We start from the raw sequence: 14,434 nt of genomic DNA on the forward strand, positions 1-14,434 counted from the left end.
ATTTATTTTTATATATTGAGAAGATTATACAGAGAGCCAACGAGCTCGTACGGTCTTTGTACATACTTTAAAATATATACACTCTTAATTTAGAAATGTTTAATTCATAATGGTTTTTTTTTACAATTCTAAGGGTAAATGTAGGACTGGCAACTGGCAACCCTTTGACAACCAGAGACAATTTATCTCAAAGTTTTTTTTTTACTCAAAATATGTATTGAGGTATTATTGATCATACAGCAGGGCTACTACGAACCTCGAAACTCGAAGTTCGTGTCGTGTGGTCCCTCTGACACTTCTATGAGAGCGAGAGGAACGGTACGATACGAACTTCGAGTATTGATTTTCGTAGTAGCCCTGCGGTTTTTTGATTTAAGGAAATGTCAAATTAGCTGTCAATACGCGAGTCGCGAGAACGAATTGGTAGTTTTGGATGTACGAGTGCGACTACTATACGACTACGACAGAATACAGAAACACTTGCTGGGGTTTCGGGTTTGCTGGCGCTGTATTTTCGCAGTTTCGTTATTTATTTATTCTGACCTTTAGCTTCACAGAGTTCTTTGCCTCATTAACTTATGTAAAATATCTAGTTAGTGTGTGATATATTTAGTGGTCGCCGTTCGAGTTACAACTCCGAAGATCCTCGCATTACGTGAGTAAAGTATTTTTTTCTGTATCATCAGCTGTATTCAATCGTTACTTACATTAAAATTAATTACAACTACGTAGTTTAACGTGATTTTAAGCAGGTATTACGTTGGTGGAGTGTGAAAATTTGGTCGAATCGATACAAGTACGTACGTTCGGTGTTTCATGTTTTATTTTTTCGTAGGCTTTTTTTATCGATTCGTGGTTTGGTTGCTTTTGTAAGGTGGTGTGCCGGCTTGTTGTGGGTAACCGGAGAATGTATTGGAATCATAATAATCTGTCACTAACCGCCGTTCGTTCGATTCTGCGTAGACCTTGCGGGTTCTCGGTCAAACACGTGCGGTCAATCAGAACCGGCACGGCCGGAATGGACCGTGGAATACCCAAAATGTCTATAAACAGGATATTTTTTTAAAGGGTCTTTTATTGGTTAACATTACATTATTCCTTCATAATTGAATCATTACTTTAAGACAGTGACACCTTTTACCTTTTTTTATGTAGCCTGTAATATGTCCCATGGCTGGGCAAACGCCTTGTACTACTTAAGATTATTCCTTTAGTTTGTTAAATATAATCATGACAAACAGATATTTAGGTAAAGTAGTTGTGGTAGGATTCAGAGATTATTTTGGAAAATTGCATGCATTATGTAAACAGTAACAGGATGTATGTTTTTTAATTTTAAATATCCAATAATTAAGGAAAACTTTGTCTAGATTATTAAAGGAAAACACTTCTCTTCCCCATTTGATTTAGCATAAACTGAGACTTGCATGGTTAAAAGATTTAAAAAAAAAACCTTTTTATATATTTTTGTTGAATCTGAACACTAAGTGATCATGTCAGCCTCATGCATAGTATCGAAATCTATCCTTACAAACAATGCATTATGTAAAAAAAAATTGTGTAAAATACTATTGTATTATTAAAGTCTTCCAAGTTGGCAACCCTTTTTGTTTATGTTTTACAGGGAATCTGTTCTCTTATTGTCTGTAATTTTTATTTTAAGTAATAATATAATGTCCTCAAAAGAGGATTTGTATCATCAGTTGTTCTTGTCTTGGGCTATAGAGGCCCTCATGCTGACATGCCAGCGCAACTGTGTCAGAAAAATGACAGTTAAATTTGGAAAACGGCAAAAGAAAAACTAAATGATTGTAAAATAAAAATGGTAATTTGGGTGTTATGTAACATTAAGGAGGTGGGAGGAGTTACAGAAAAACGTTACCCTGTTACATGTGGGGGAGCGATTGTTAAAATCCTTCAAAACTGTGTTACATATTACTTCACAGGTGGTAGGACCTTGTGCAAGGTCCGCCCAGATTGCTACCACCAGCTTGCTCGCTAATCTTGCTATGAAGCAGCTGTGCTTGCACTGTTGTGTTTCGGTGTGGAGAGTAAGACAGCTGGTGAAATTACTGGCACTTGAGGTATCCCATCTTAGGCCTCTAGGTTGGCAACGCATCTGCAATACCCCTGGTGTTGCAGATGTTTATTGCACTTGCTCGTTTGCCATCCAGTCCAATAAAAATAAATAAAAAAAAAACTTAACCATTCCCCATACGAAATTTAATCTAAAATCGGTTCTGCGGTTTAAGCATGAAGACGTAACAGACAGATGAACAGTGACTTTCTCATTCATAATATTAGTAGGGATGGGCCAAAACCACCGTCGCCGTTACTATGTACCTACTGTTGAACAAACTGATTCATGTACTGTGGGAACCATTTAATAATCAATTTCACTAGTGTTTTCTTGACAAAAGAATGGAATGTCAAAACCATCCTAATACATGATTCAGTTAGTTCAACTGTACACTGTCACAACTCTTAATAAGCTAAGTTAAACAAGTTAGCTGTATTTAACACTAGCTTTTGCCCGCGACTTCGTCCGCGTGGAATAGTAACTTTGGAGTGTTTAATTTATTTAGGGTACCTATTCTGCAATAATAGCACATAGAAACCTCTACGGTTACTGAAAATAAACTATTTTAATACATTGCTTTATATCTAAACTATTTTTTTGTTCTATTCTAAAACATAAATATTTTGCGGGTAGCCATATTTTAGCAATACGACGTGTATTCTACCCTGCCAACACAAAAGGACTAATTCTTCATAGTGAACTCTTGACATCTTACGTCCTTTATTGTAAGTTAGGAGGGTAGGATAATATTATAATTAAGACGTCATTCTTACTAAGCATAGCTACACATTTTTCCGATAACTATACTTATAGTCAATTTGTTTGGAATTCCTTAAAAACTTTCATCCCATATTTTCAAGTATGAAAATGTCGAAATGTGAAAAGAGTCGTAACAAATGTTTTTTAGGGTACCGTACCTCAAAAGGAAAAAAATGGAACCCTAGACCCTCTACCCGTAAACGCACGGAGTATGTATCGAGTTGAAATTAAAATCTCAGGTCAATAGTCCGGAAGCTGTGAAAAAATCTAACTTCCAAGTTAACGCAATCAAAAGCTACAGTCATTAAAAAGGTGTTTCCATACAAATCGCCTTAACAGAAAAAGGTTTAGGGTACTTCCGGCTGTCCTAAAAACTTGGAATTTTGTATGAAGGTAGGTCTATTAGCAATTTTTTTCCTAACACTGGATATTCATTCATAAATACCTACGTACGGAACCCTTGATGCGCGAGTCTGAGTCGAATTTAACCAGTTTTTTTTTGTTCTTATCGAATACCTAAACACAAAGATTCATCGATATATCTGTGATAATGACGACGTTCCATATAAATTTTCATCCCCTTGCAGGTAAAATTGTCAAAAACGCTTGAACAAATATCTATTTTATTTTTATAAGTGCCCAAATGCAAGTTTCATAAAGTACAATTGATTTATATTCGACAATGACGACTTCATATAAACTTTCATCCCCTATTTCACCCTCACAGGAAACATTTTAAAAAACGCGCGAACAAATTTCTATTTATCTCCTATCACGTGCCCAAATGCCAAGTTTCACAAAGAACCATCGATTTATCTTCGACAATGACGATCTTTATATATAAACTTTCATCCCCTATTTCACCCCCACACAGGAACAATTTAAAAAAACGCGCGAACAAATGTCTATTTATCTCTTAATCACGTGCCGAAATGGCAAGTTTATAAAGACTCATCGATTTATCTTCGATAATGACGACCTTCCATATGAACTTTCATCCCTATTTCATACCCTCACAGGTCGAGTTTTCAGAAAAGCTCAACCAATACCGATTTATTTCTTATTAAGTGCCTAAATTCCAAGTTTCATGTTTTATCATCAATAGCGACGAACTTCCACCATAATAAACTTCATCCCCTATTTCAACCCCTTAAAGCCTCTTTTTCGCGATAAAAGATAGCCTATGTTCTTTCCCAAGTCTATTCTATCTTTGTACCAAATTTCATCCAAATCGGTTCAGCGGTTTTGGCGTGAAAGCGTAACAGACAGACAGACAGACAGACAGACAGAACAGACAGAGTTACTTTCGCATTTATAATATTAAGTATGGATAAGTCATTATTTTTAATGGAAATATCTGATAGCTACAAATGTGTCTATTAAAGAGATTTATGGTGTCAGGCAAAGTTAGCTTGCTGGCCTTGGCATCAATGTAAGACGCATTCACATATGTTATATAATATATAAAGACAAACATGTATATAGTCTTTTTTTTAATAAAAAGGTACAATTGAAGTTACACTAAACTATCCTAAAAAAAAAATAACTATATACAGTTCGCCCAAGTCTTGTCCCTGAGGAAGAGTGCCCATAAGGCTGGCTGCATTTCCGCGCTGGATCGTGATTCCAATACGTTGGGCGAGAAATGCACCAGCCCTATGGTCAATGGTTGTTCGAGGCGTGAATGAATACACGGTTCCTGGTCGAATGACCAAATTTCCAATTTACAGGCCTTATATACAGTGCAAGAAAACTCTTGCCAGCGCGATGTAGGATTCGTTCGAGACCGATACAGCGACATCTATCGGGCTTTTATTCAAACAAACCTCCCTATGTACATTACAATCAAACCCAATAATGCGAATTGTACAATGGTAATAAAAAAGTTTGTGAGTATATATAGTTGCTATCTTATATCTTTAAACGGCTGATAGGTTAGATTTCTAAAAATATATAATTAGTCCGTCATGTCAGTTAGATCTTCAAAATATCATCATCAGCCGAAAGAAGTCCACTGCTGAACAAAGGCCTCCCCTTTAGAAAGCCACAATGAACGACAACTCGCCACTTGCATCCACCGGTTTCCCGCAACTCTCACGATGTCGTCAGTCCACCTGGTGGGAGGCTTCAAAATATATTGAACACGTACGCTTCGCTCCCGCCTTAGCCTTCGATGTTAGGTATTTTTTTTAGTGTGACTGGTTGGGATTTTTTTTAGTAAAAATATTCCCAACGAGTCACAGTGTGACAGTTAAGGGTGTGACTCGTTGGGAATAAACATTAAAAACTGCCCCATCTAGTAACAGTGCGACAGTTAAGGTTGTGACTCGTTCCCAAACGGTGCGTACCGGCGCCAACCGGCGCGCACATAATTAAGCCGCGCGATGTACTTTTGTTCGTAGTGAACCTACTTTGTTCTCTTTTACTTTAATCCGAGTCCGATCCAGGTTAAAATGACTCTCGCAAAGTGCTCGCAAAGACGTCCACTGCTGTACATAGGCCTCCCCCAAGGCTCTCCACTCAGATCGGTCTTGTGCTTTCCGCATCTACCGCGATTCTGCGATCTTAACCAGGTCGTCGCCCCATCTTGTTGGAGGCCTACCGGCAGCTCGTGTCCCGGTCCGCGGACGCCATTCGAGAACCTTCTGACCCCTTCTGAACCTTCTATTAGTGAAATTATTATTTCATCACACTTGCTCGTAAACAGTGTCGTAACATGCAGGCTACCTTGGTTGCAACCCCCCAAATAAAACCCTCGACCTTAATGTGCTTGTCATGAAACCCGTGGTCGGTAAATGAGTCATTGCGCGTACACATTTTCTTGTCATGAAGCCCAAGGTCGGTAAATGAGTCCGTGCCCGTACTGATGCTGCTGCGCGCGCTGCTGCTGCTGCTGGACCACATGCACACGCACGTTGCGGCGCATGCGGAGGGAGGTAGAGGGCGGCGCTACCAAGAGCACAGCCTAAGGTATCGCCAATAAGTATTTGGAAGAATTATATTTTTTCTTTTACAAATATAAAATTTGACTCGCAAATGTGATGAAAAACATTGTATGTCGCACGGGTGGTACTAGAATTACGAACATCGACTCATTAAAGCCCTGTCTTCGACTTCGGGCTTCTAATAGACTCGTTCGTATTTCCTTATTTACCGCCCTTAAGACACAATGTACTATTGTTGGTACGAGTTTCTCATCACGGGCCATGGGGACCCCGCCATTTGAAAGGCATTCATGGGGCCGACGCCAACATGGAGAGGCCTTTGGTACCATATAATATAAATGAGATGACCACAACTATGGAGCTCTATCCTCTAACTAAGAGGTACACAGTTGCCAATCTATTGCTAGGCAGGAAGCGACATGGAGTGGGCTATGAGGTTGGGATACTAAGGACAGGAGGAGGACATAGCTCGATATGGCTATGGAGTGAATAACGGACACCTACTATTTAAATCTCACAAATTTTACTATCATTTTTTATTCCGAAAATACAAACTGAGACATGGATGCACAGAAAAACCAGATAAAGAGACCAGCGCTGGGATTGAACCCAGGTCCTCAGCAATCTGTGCTGCGTGCTTATAACCCCTACACACCCGCTGGACAGGAATCTAGACACGAATTTTTCCTCTGCATACATATCTCAGGTTGCTTATTTCTACTACGCTACTTATGCAGCCGCACTAGCGACATCTATGTTCCGCTCTCATCGAGAGACGTCACACTCTTTCGGAACAACCGCTCACCCAGAAAGAGATGTCGCTACTAAAGCAATCATTTTATTATTGTTAGCCTATTCTGTGCCACTGCTGAGTAAAGGCCTTGATACTTCCACTGGTCTCTGTCCACTGCATACAAGAGTCCTTCAAGAGGTAGTCCAGTTTACCCCGCCATCGCCGTCTAGGTCGCCTTTTCGAGTGTAATAAAAGGAAAAAGGCCATTCAATAATATCTAAAGAAAAGTACAAACAGAAAGAGTACGATTACGCAAACCGCACGGACAATTGCCTTGGTTGGTATAAACATTAATTATATTACCTCATTAAATAATAACATTGGCGTTAACGCATAATGTGAAAGGTTTACTCCAAATAAACTCGTCTTGGAATTTAATCCTGTCTTTACTTAATCGTTTGATTTAAGCGTCTGAACTGAAAGAACTAAGTTCGCTGATTAAATACAGGACCGAGTCTTAGAGCGGTTTGGCACTATGTACAGTGGGGGTAGGAAAACCTTTGTCAGTTATTAAATTGAGTCCTACAAAGTCATAGACTCTTAGTACGTTTTGAAACCAAAGTACTAAGGAGACAAGTGCATATCAAATGATACTTACTTGACATGATAACAAGGGTCGAAATAGTATACATCTCTAACATATATCTAGTTTCATATCAATACAAAACCTTTTTAATAAACAACTTCGTAAAATTTTCAATCAAATAATGTTCTATTTAGTTGTCAGTGTTTGTCAGTGCCAATTAATGGTCACCTGATTATGTTAAGCAGGTTGACAGGTTGACGCAGTATGTCCTACTCAATCGGTAAAGCAGATTAGCGCTCATACTGAGCAAAGGAAAATTGATCTTTGGGTGACGACCTTTTTTTTACTCCGACTGTACGTCAGATTTGAACCCGTACAGTCGACGAAACGGAATCACGTACAGCGCCATCAGAAAGGTATATCGGAGCAGCCAAGGTGATCAAAAATATCGGAGTATGCATGCTCCGATATTTTTGACTACCTTGGCCGCTCTGAAATATCTGATGGCGACTGTACCAAGGTGGAACCTTTCTGCTACTAATGTCATGTTGACATACCATCATACCAAACATAAGGAAATTGATTTGAAAAGGTTCCACCCTGGTACGTGATTCAGTTTCCACGTATGTACAAATACTGTCAAATACGGCCCAGGGTAGGCAGGGGTGTACCCAGCTTCTGGCCTAGGCAAGTCAGATTTTTTAGGTCAGATCGCCCGCGCTTGTTTTGTCATACGCACTACACAAAGACACCTACATGCAACACAAGGTATATGTAGTGTGTAGGACAAACACCCACAAGGGATCCTGCTTCATAGGTAAACCGGGAATAACATATTGTAGAACATACAATTTCCAGGGGAGGGCAGCTGCACCAATCATGGACATGTTAAGCACAGTAGTACCAAGTATTGATATGATTATGATAGTCGGTATTGCTGATACCTTCAATGCATCGCTGTCAGCACCGCTGTGATCACTGGGGAGATTCCGCTGCTCGGAGGAAGCGGAAGTCGAATGCTTTTGTTAAGGCGTCCTAAAGTTTGATTTGTTTGAATAACACGAACGTCAGGACCATTCAGAGCAGACCGTGACCTCGACTCAACGCGCACTTGTTGTCTCAGCCGGCGGGGTCTGACGTTAAGTTAACCTAGATTTAGGGGCTGTTTCACCATCCATTGACTAGTGTTAACTGACGGTTGAATGTGATGCCGTTTCCGTCTATTCGAATAAAACAAATAGAGACGGCATCACATTTAACCGTCAGTTAACACTAATCAATGGATGGTGAAACAGTCCCCCCCGAATCCGTGAAAATAATGTTTTTTTTTTTTATTCGACTGGATGGAAAACGAGCAAGTGGGTCACTTGATGGTAAGATTACCACCGCCCATAGACACCTGCAACACAAGGGGATTGCAGATGCGTTGCCAACCTAGAGGCCTAAGATGGGATACCTCAAGTGCCAGTAATTTCACCGGCTGTCTTACTCTCCACGCCGAAACACAACAATGCAAGCACTGCTATTTCACGGCAGGATTAGCGAGCAAGATGGTGGTAGCAATCCGGACGGACCTTGCACAGGGTCCTACCACCTGCAATCTGGGTACTTAATAAGTACTATTATTAGTTATTCTGTGATAATGGTCCGGAGTAGTAGAAATATTTGTATGCGAAAACTAACGTACAAATAGTTTTACGATTTCAGACCGTACTTTTACGGATTCAGTTTCGGATCGGATTCATGTTAGTAGTGCGAAACTTCTTTTGGATCAGAATAAGGCTCTTGTTACACGGCAATGAGGGCTATCGTTTTTTGTGTCACTAGATGGCGCACTGTTGCGTGAGGTTTTTAAGTATGGCTTTCAAAGTCTGATATTACGGGCGTGAAAACTAAGTTTAGATTAAAATCATATTTAATACACCTTAAAACCGTACCATAAAAATATCGAGCATGCCACAGTGTTGCATAGTCCCCGTTTTGTTCGGAAAAAAGGGAGGACAAAGGTTTCCGAAAGACAAAACTGTCTCAAAACACAGACATTCATTGCCCCGGAACGCATATTTGCCATAATTAATTTCAGATATTACAAAATGTTCACAAAATTATTCTAATTAAAAATAAACCCGCGTAGCTCACTCAAAACTATGCGATTTGACATTTCGGAGACCTCACGCTACACTAACGCCTCTAGTGGCGAATTCAGTCGCGATAGCCCTCATTCGGTCGTCATTTTAACCACAAGCCTTAGGGCGCTTGCAGACGTCCGTTGTTTTCATCAGACAACGGACCTTTTTTTTTTTCGGGACCTTGCCTATGGGGTACTCTTTTATGTAGTTTGTTTTAGTTTTAGGTTCTATTTTTATTTTATGTAGGTAAGTTTCTTAAGTATAGGACTGTTTTTACCCGACTGCGAAGAAGGAGGGTTATGTGTTTGACGCGTATGTATATATGTATGTATGTCTATTCCTATGTCCTCTCGTAACTACTCAACGGCTGAACCGCTTTTGATAAATGATACGTCATTGGATTCGTCTTGATGACGCGAGTGACACTGGGGACATGAAATTCTTAAAAAATCAAAATGGCGGATTCTCGGCGCCAAATTGTAAGTTTTCAAAAATAATAATATTCAAACTTATTGAGTGGGGTATCAAATGAAAGCTAATAATTGGCATATTCTAAATATATATGGGTTATAATAGTTTTAATCTACCATTTTCACAGAACGCTCACAAATTCTCAAAAAAACCTCAAAAATTCATACCTAATGGGTGCGGACTGTTGAACTTTAAGTTAGCTACTTAACAAAGTTTTAGCCCACTATAGACTTGTTTTCTTCTTTTTAGTATTTTTAAGGCAGTCGGGTTTTAGATTTTTTAATTTATTGTTTTTTAATTGAATCAAGTTTGTATGTATGTGCAACAAACTGTTTTATGGAATATACACAGATATTTGGCAGCAATGTCAATTTACCAGCCCATTAAAAAAACATTACTGTTTAGGAAGTACTTTATTTTATATATTAGGAAGTGCGAAACGCATGCGTATATTGAACTTGGCACAGGCCTACGTTACGTAAACCTCTTTAAAACGTCCTAACCACCGCAAAAAAACACTACAGATTTCAACTTAATCAGCGAAACAGAAAATCGAAATTATGTCGACACGTAAATTAGATATCATCCTTCGAATGCCAGGCGAATGCAAAAGTTGTGACTGACCTAACCTAACCGCCATAAAAACGTCATTCAAATTAAGACTCGATGGAAGAAGAATTAAGATTGGTATTTAAATGGCGAGTGTTAGTTATTACGTTTGATTGCGAAATACAGCGTGTACAGTGTACTCGTGTTTACTATGTGTTACGATATTAATCCAGGTTATTGACTGCTATTGATTATTTAATTTAATGCGATAATCAAGGTCAGTGTTACTGTAAAGCTGTGGAGGCAAACTCGGCAAAATAAAAGGTTTAAGTAGTTAGTTTTTTTTTCAATATGGCTCCGTCCATTATAGGACATTTTTGCCAGTGTGTAATGGGTTTTGCCGTTGTACGGGAAAAGTTCTAGCGAGAAAAGGTTTCTTTCTTGACACATTTTCACTCTACAGTATTATTTTTATCGTTCTAGTTGAAAAATGATAACTAATATTTAGATTACGAGTAGTGACAGTGTGGCCTAGTGGCTTGACGTATGGCTTTTACAACAGAGGATCATGGGTTCGAACCCGGGCTCGAGCGTCTGAGTTTTTCGAAAGTAATGTGCGGAGTTACATTTAAAATTTATCATTTCTTTGAAAACCTGCACAAATGTTATGCCTGGGGACCATAGTCCGAAGGAAGAGCGTCGGAAGTTGCATGTATGAGTTCGAGTTGAGAAACGATAGTGCGATACAGGATGTGGCAGTTGTTCTGTGTGACTACTACATGGCGCTAGCAGTCGCTACAGTTTCAGCCGTTTTGAAAAACTCATAACGGTCATTCTCATTTTACTGTGCACCCATCTAATTACCGTTTAATTTTTTTTTCATGCAAAAGCGACACGGCTCAGACTGAGTGCACATCTAGAAAAAGGATGGCTGCCATTTACATTACATTTGCTTTTGTTTTCCTCTCTGTGTAAGTATTTGTATTTGTATTTTTATGTGCATTAAAGAGTTTACATACATACATTTATCAGTGCGCGCACTCAAGTCTAATTACCGTGTCACTAGTGCGGAAAAGCGGTATGGTAATTAGAAAGGTGCACAGTAAAATGTTGCTTGTTCTTGTTAAATACTTTCGATAGTAAAACTATCGATAGTGTAGCAGCACTATCGAATGGGCGTGGACTGAAACCACTTAACTGTCATTATTCCATATTCAGTACAATAAATTGTGTGTAATGTTTGCAACCGTTGCCATAGAGTCAAACGTCAGAGTGACATGCGACAATTGAAGGTCGGTGGGTGACGTCGCGTGGGGTACTCTATGTGTCTTAGATTATTACTGATAATGATTGGTTATTATACCCTGTCACAGCGAGCCTTTTTTTTACGACTGGATGGCAAACGAGCAAGTGGGTCTCCTGATGGTAAGAGATCACCACCGCCCATAAACATCTGCAACACCAGGGGTAATGCAGACGCGTTGCCAACCTAGAAGCCTAAGATGGGATACCTCACGTGCCAGTAATTTCACCGGCTGTCTTACTCTCCACGCCGAAACGCAACAGTGCAAGCACTGCTGCTTCACGGCAGGATTAGCGAGCAAGATGGTGGTAGCAATCCGGGCGGACCTTGCTCAAGGTCCTACCACCGGCAAACACATGTATGTGCTGTTTTTCACATAGGCTACATTCTATCCCGATGTTATTCTTTTGCATGGGATTTAGTTGTTTGGTTTAGTAATCACCTTGATAAGCCTGGATTAGCTTCATTACCTGCCCTCGCACAGCACCGCTTTAGTGGAAACAGTTGAGTGGGGGGAGCATAGCATAGGTTAATGAAGCGTTTCTATTGGTCCATGAGAAACTTTCCTCGCAACGCATCTCGTCACACATCTCTGGTGGGAACGGAGCTTAATTGAGATTTCAAACAAAATTTCGTAAATATCTAAATTCCGTAATACTCCAACAATCTTGCCCGAGCTCGAACCCAGGCCCCGACCCTCTGCTCTGCTTGCCATTGGTCAAATAACCCTCCTACTGGCCAGGGTTAAAAAAAAAACAAAAATCATTGTTTTTTTTTCTAAAAATCCAATAAGTCATGATTATTTAGATTTTTTGAAAATAATACGAAGATACGCAAAACAAAGTACATATACCCAATTTTGAGACAGTTATTTAGGCCATCACATGGTCATCATCAGTGGAAAGAGTTCTTTCGACCTTTGGATTTGTACATTCTCAAGTCAGGAACAGATTAGGAACGTAAAAAGCTGGAAAGTTGGTGTTTCTATTTAAATATTATAATAATTCTAACACAATGTGTCTATATTAACATGTATCACGAGTACGTACATATCTCTATCCTTTATTTAAAATTCAAGTTTTTGGTTTGTATGAGAAATAGAACAATTTGATTTAATCAATGATTTTCATTGAAAAAATCACTTGATTTAATCATGCCAACCCTGCTTTTGGCAGACGGGTAAAAACTCCGCTGCAGCTTTAATATAGTAGGCTATAAAACGTGGTATCAGGAAAAACTTAAAAAAAGGTAGTAATCTTTAAACAATTGAGAAAGAGATCACTCGTCGAATCCGACTCGGCTGGGCAGCGTTCGGGAAGCTTCGCAGTGTCTTTTCGTCCAAATTACCGCAGTGTTTGAAGTCAAAAGTCTTTGACCAGTGTGTGTTGCCAGTGATGACATACGGATCTGAGACGTGGGCGCTAACGATGGGCCTCATGAGAAAACTCAAAGTCACTCAGAGGGCTATGGAGAGGGCTATGCTCGGGGTTTCTCTGCGGGATAGAATTAGAAATGATGATATCCGCAGTAGAACTAAGGTTACCGACATAGCCCGAAGAATTGCGAAACTAAAGTGGCAGTGGGCGGGACACATTGCTCGCAGGACGGATGGCCGATGGGGCCAGAAGGTTCTCGAATGGCGTCCGCGGACCGGGAGACGAGCTGTCGGTAGGCCTCCAACAAGATGGAGCGACGACTTGGTTAAGATCGCGGGATCGCGGTGGATGCGGAAAGCACAAAACCGGTCTGAGTGGAGAGCCTTGGGGGAGGCCTATGTCCAGCAGTGGACGTCTTTCGGCTGACATGATGAATCTTTAAACATAATGTATACCTACATTTAGAGGTCGCATAAAGTTTATGTTAAAGAAACTCGACTGTATTCTCATAATAATAAAATGTTTAATAAAACTTTTGGACCGTAACTCGACGCACATTTGCCGCGTATTTATAAAGAGTATCGATAATATTAAAACAATATTATGAATTATTTATAAACTCATTTATATAACGTGGCCATACAATCTTAATGGTGTGAAATGAACTATATGTACCTATCGAAGATCACGATAACAGATTAGATACGAATCCTACTAATATTATAAATGTGAAAGTTTGTGAGTATGTTTGTTACTTCTTCACGCTGAAACGGCTGGACGGATTTGGTTGAAATTTGGCAAAAAGTTAGTTGTAACCTGGATTAAAACGTAGGATACCTTTTATCCCGATATTCCCACGGGATAGGGATAAATTCTCTAAATAACAACCGCTGGGCTTAGAGTCATGAAATTTGGTATGTTGGTAGCTGGACGTCTGGAATAACACATAGGCTACTTTTTATCCCGATGTTCCCACGGGATAGGGATAAAATATCGAAATAACAACCGCTGGGCTTAGAGTTGGTTTAGTCATGAAATTTGGCATGGGTGTTTTAATTTAACGTCACTGAAAACCACGATGTAATTTTAGGGAATTCCCACGAGAATTTAATAAAATCCCGGAACTTCAATTCAACTGCTGTATGATGTTGATGTATCTAATGGTTTACGCGTGCGATGCAGCGGGTAAACTCTAGTCTAGTATGACAAGTAAACTAGTGTTGTACACCTACACCTACAAGTACTTATGTTCAATACGCACGCATAATGCAGTTTCGCATAAACGCTCCTTTCATACAAGATTTTTTTCACATACCTAATATTCACTTCGCTTAATAATCGTTTCACCTAATGATATCTTCTTATATATGGATGGATTGCAATAAAACAAAGCGTATTTATTTTACGTCAAACTTTTATCACTGATGACCAAGTTTTAACCAAATGGGATTTTCAACAAATAATTTTAAATCCTCCATATTTCATTTTTAAGCGGCTTAACAT

General features: G+C 39.5%; 1 protein-coding gene across 1 annotated transcript in view; it reads left to right on the forward strand.

Moving 5' to 3' along the window:
• Positions 1–400: 400 nt before the first annotated feature.
• Positions 401–14,434, forward strand: part of LOC141441476 (uncharacterized) — a gene marked incomplete at its 3' end in the record, with an annotated part of 61,335 nt that continues 47,301 nt past the window's right edge. Inside the window, 1 exon segment of the mRNA XM_074106230.1 lies at positions 401–655.

The sequence above is a fragment of the Choristoneura fumiferana genome, chromosome 24, assembly GCF_025370935.1.
Source record: "Choristoneura fumiferana chromosome 24, NRCan_CFum_1, whole genome shotgun sequence".
Classification (NCBI taxonomy): Eukaryota; Metazoa; Arthropoda; class Insecta; order Lepidoptera; family Tortricidae; genus Choristoneura; species Choristoneura fumiferana.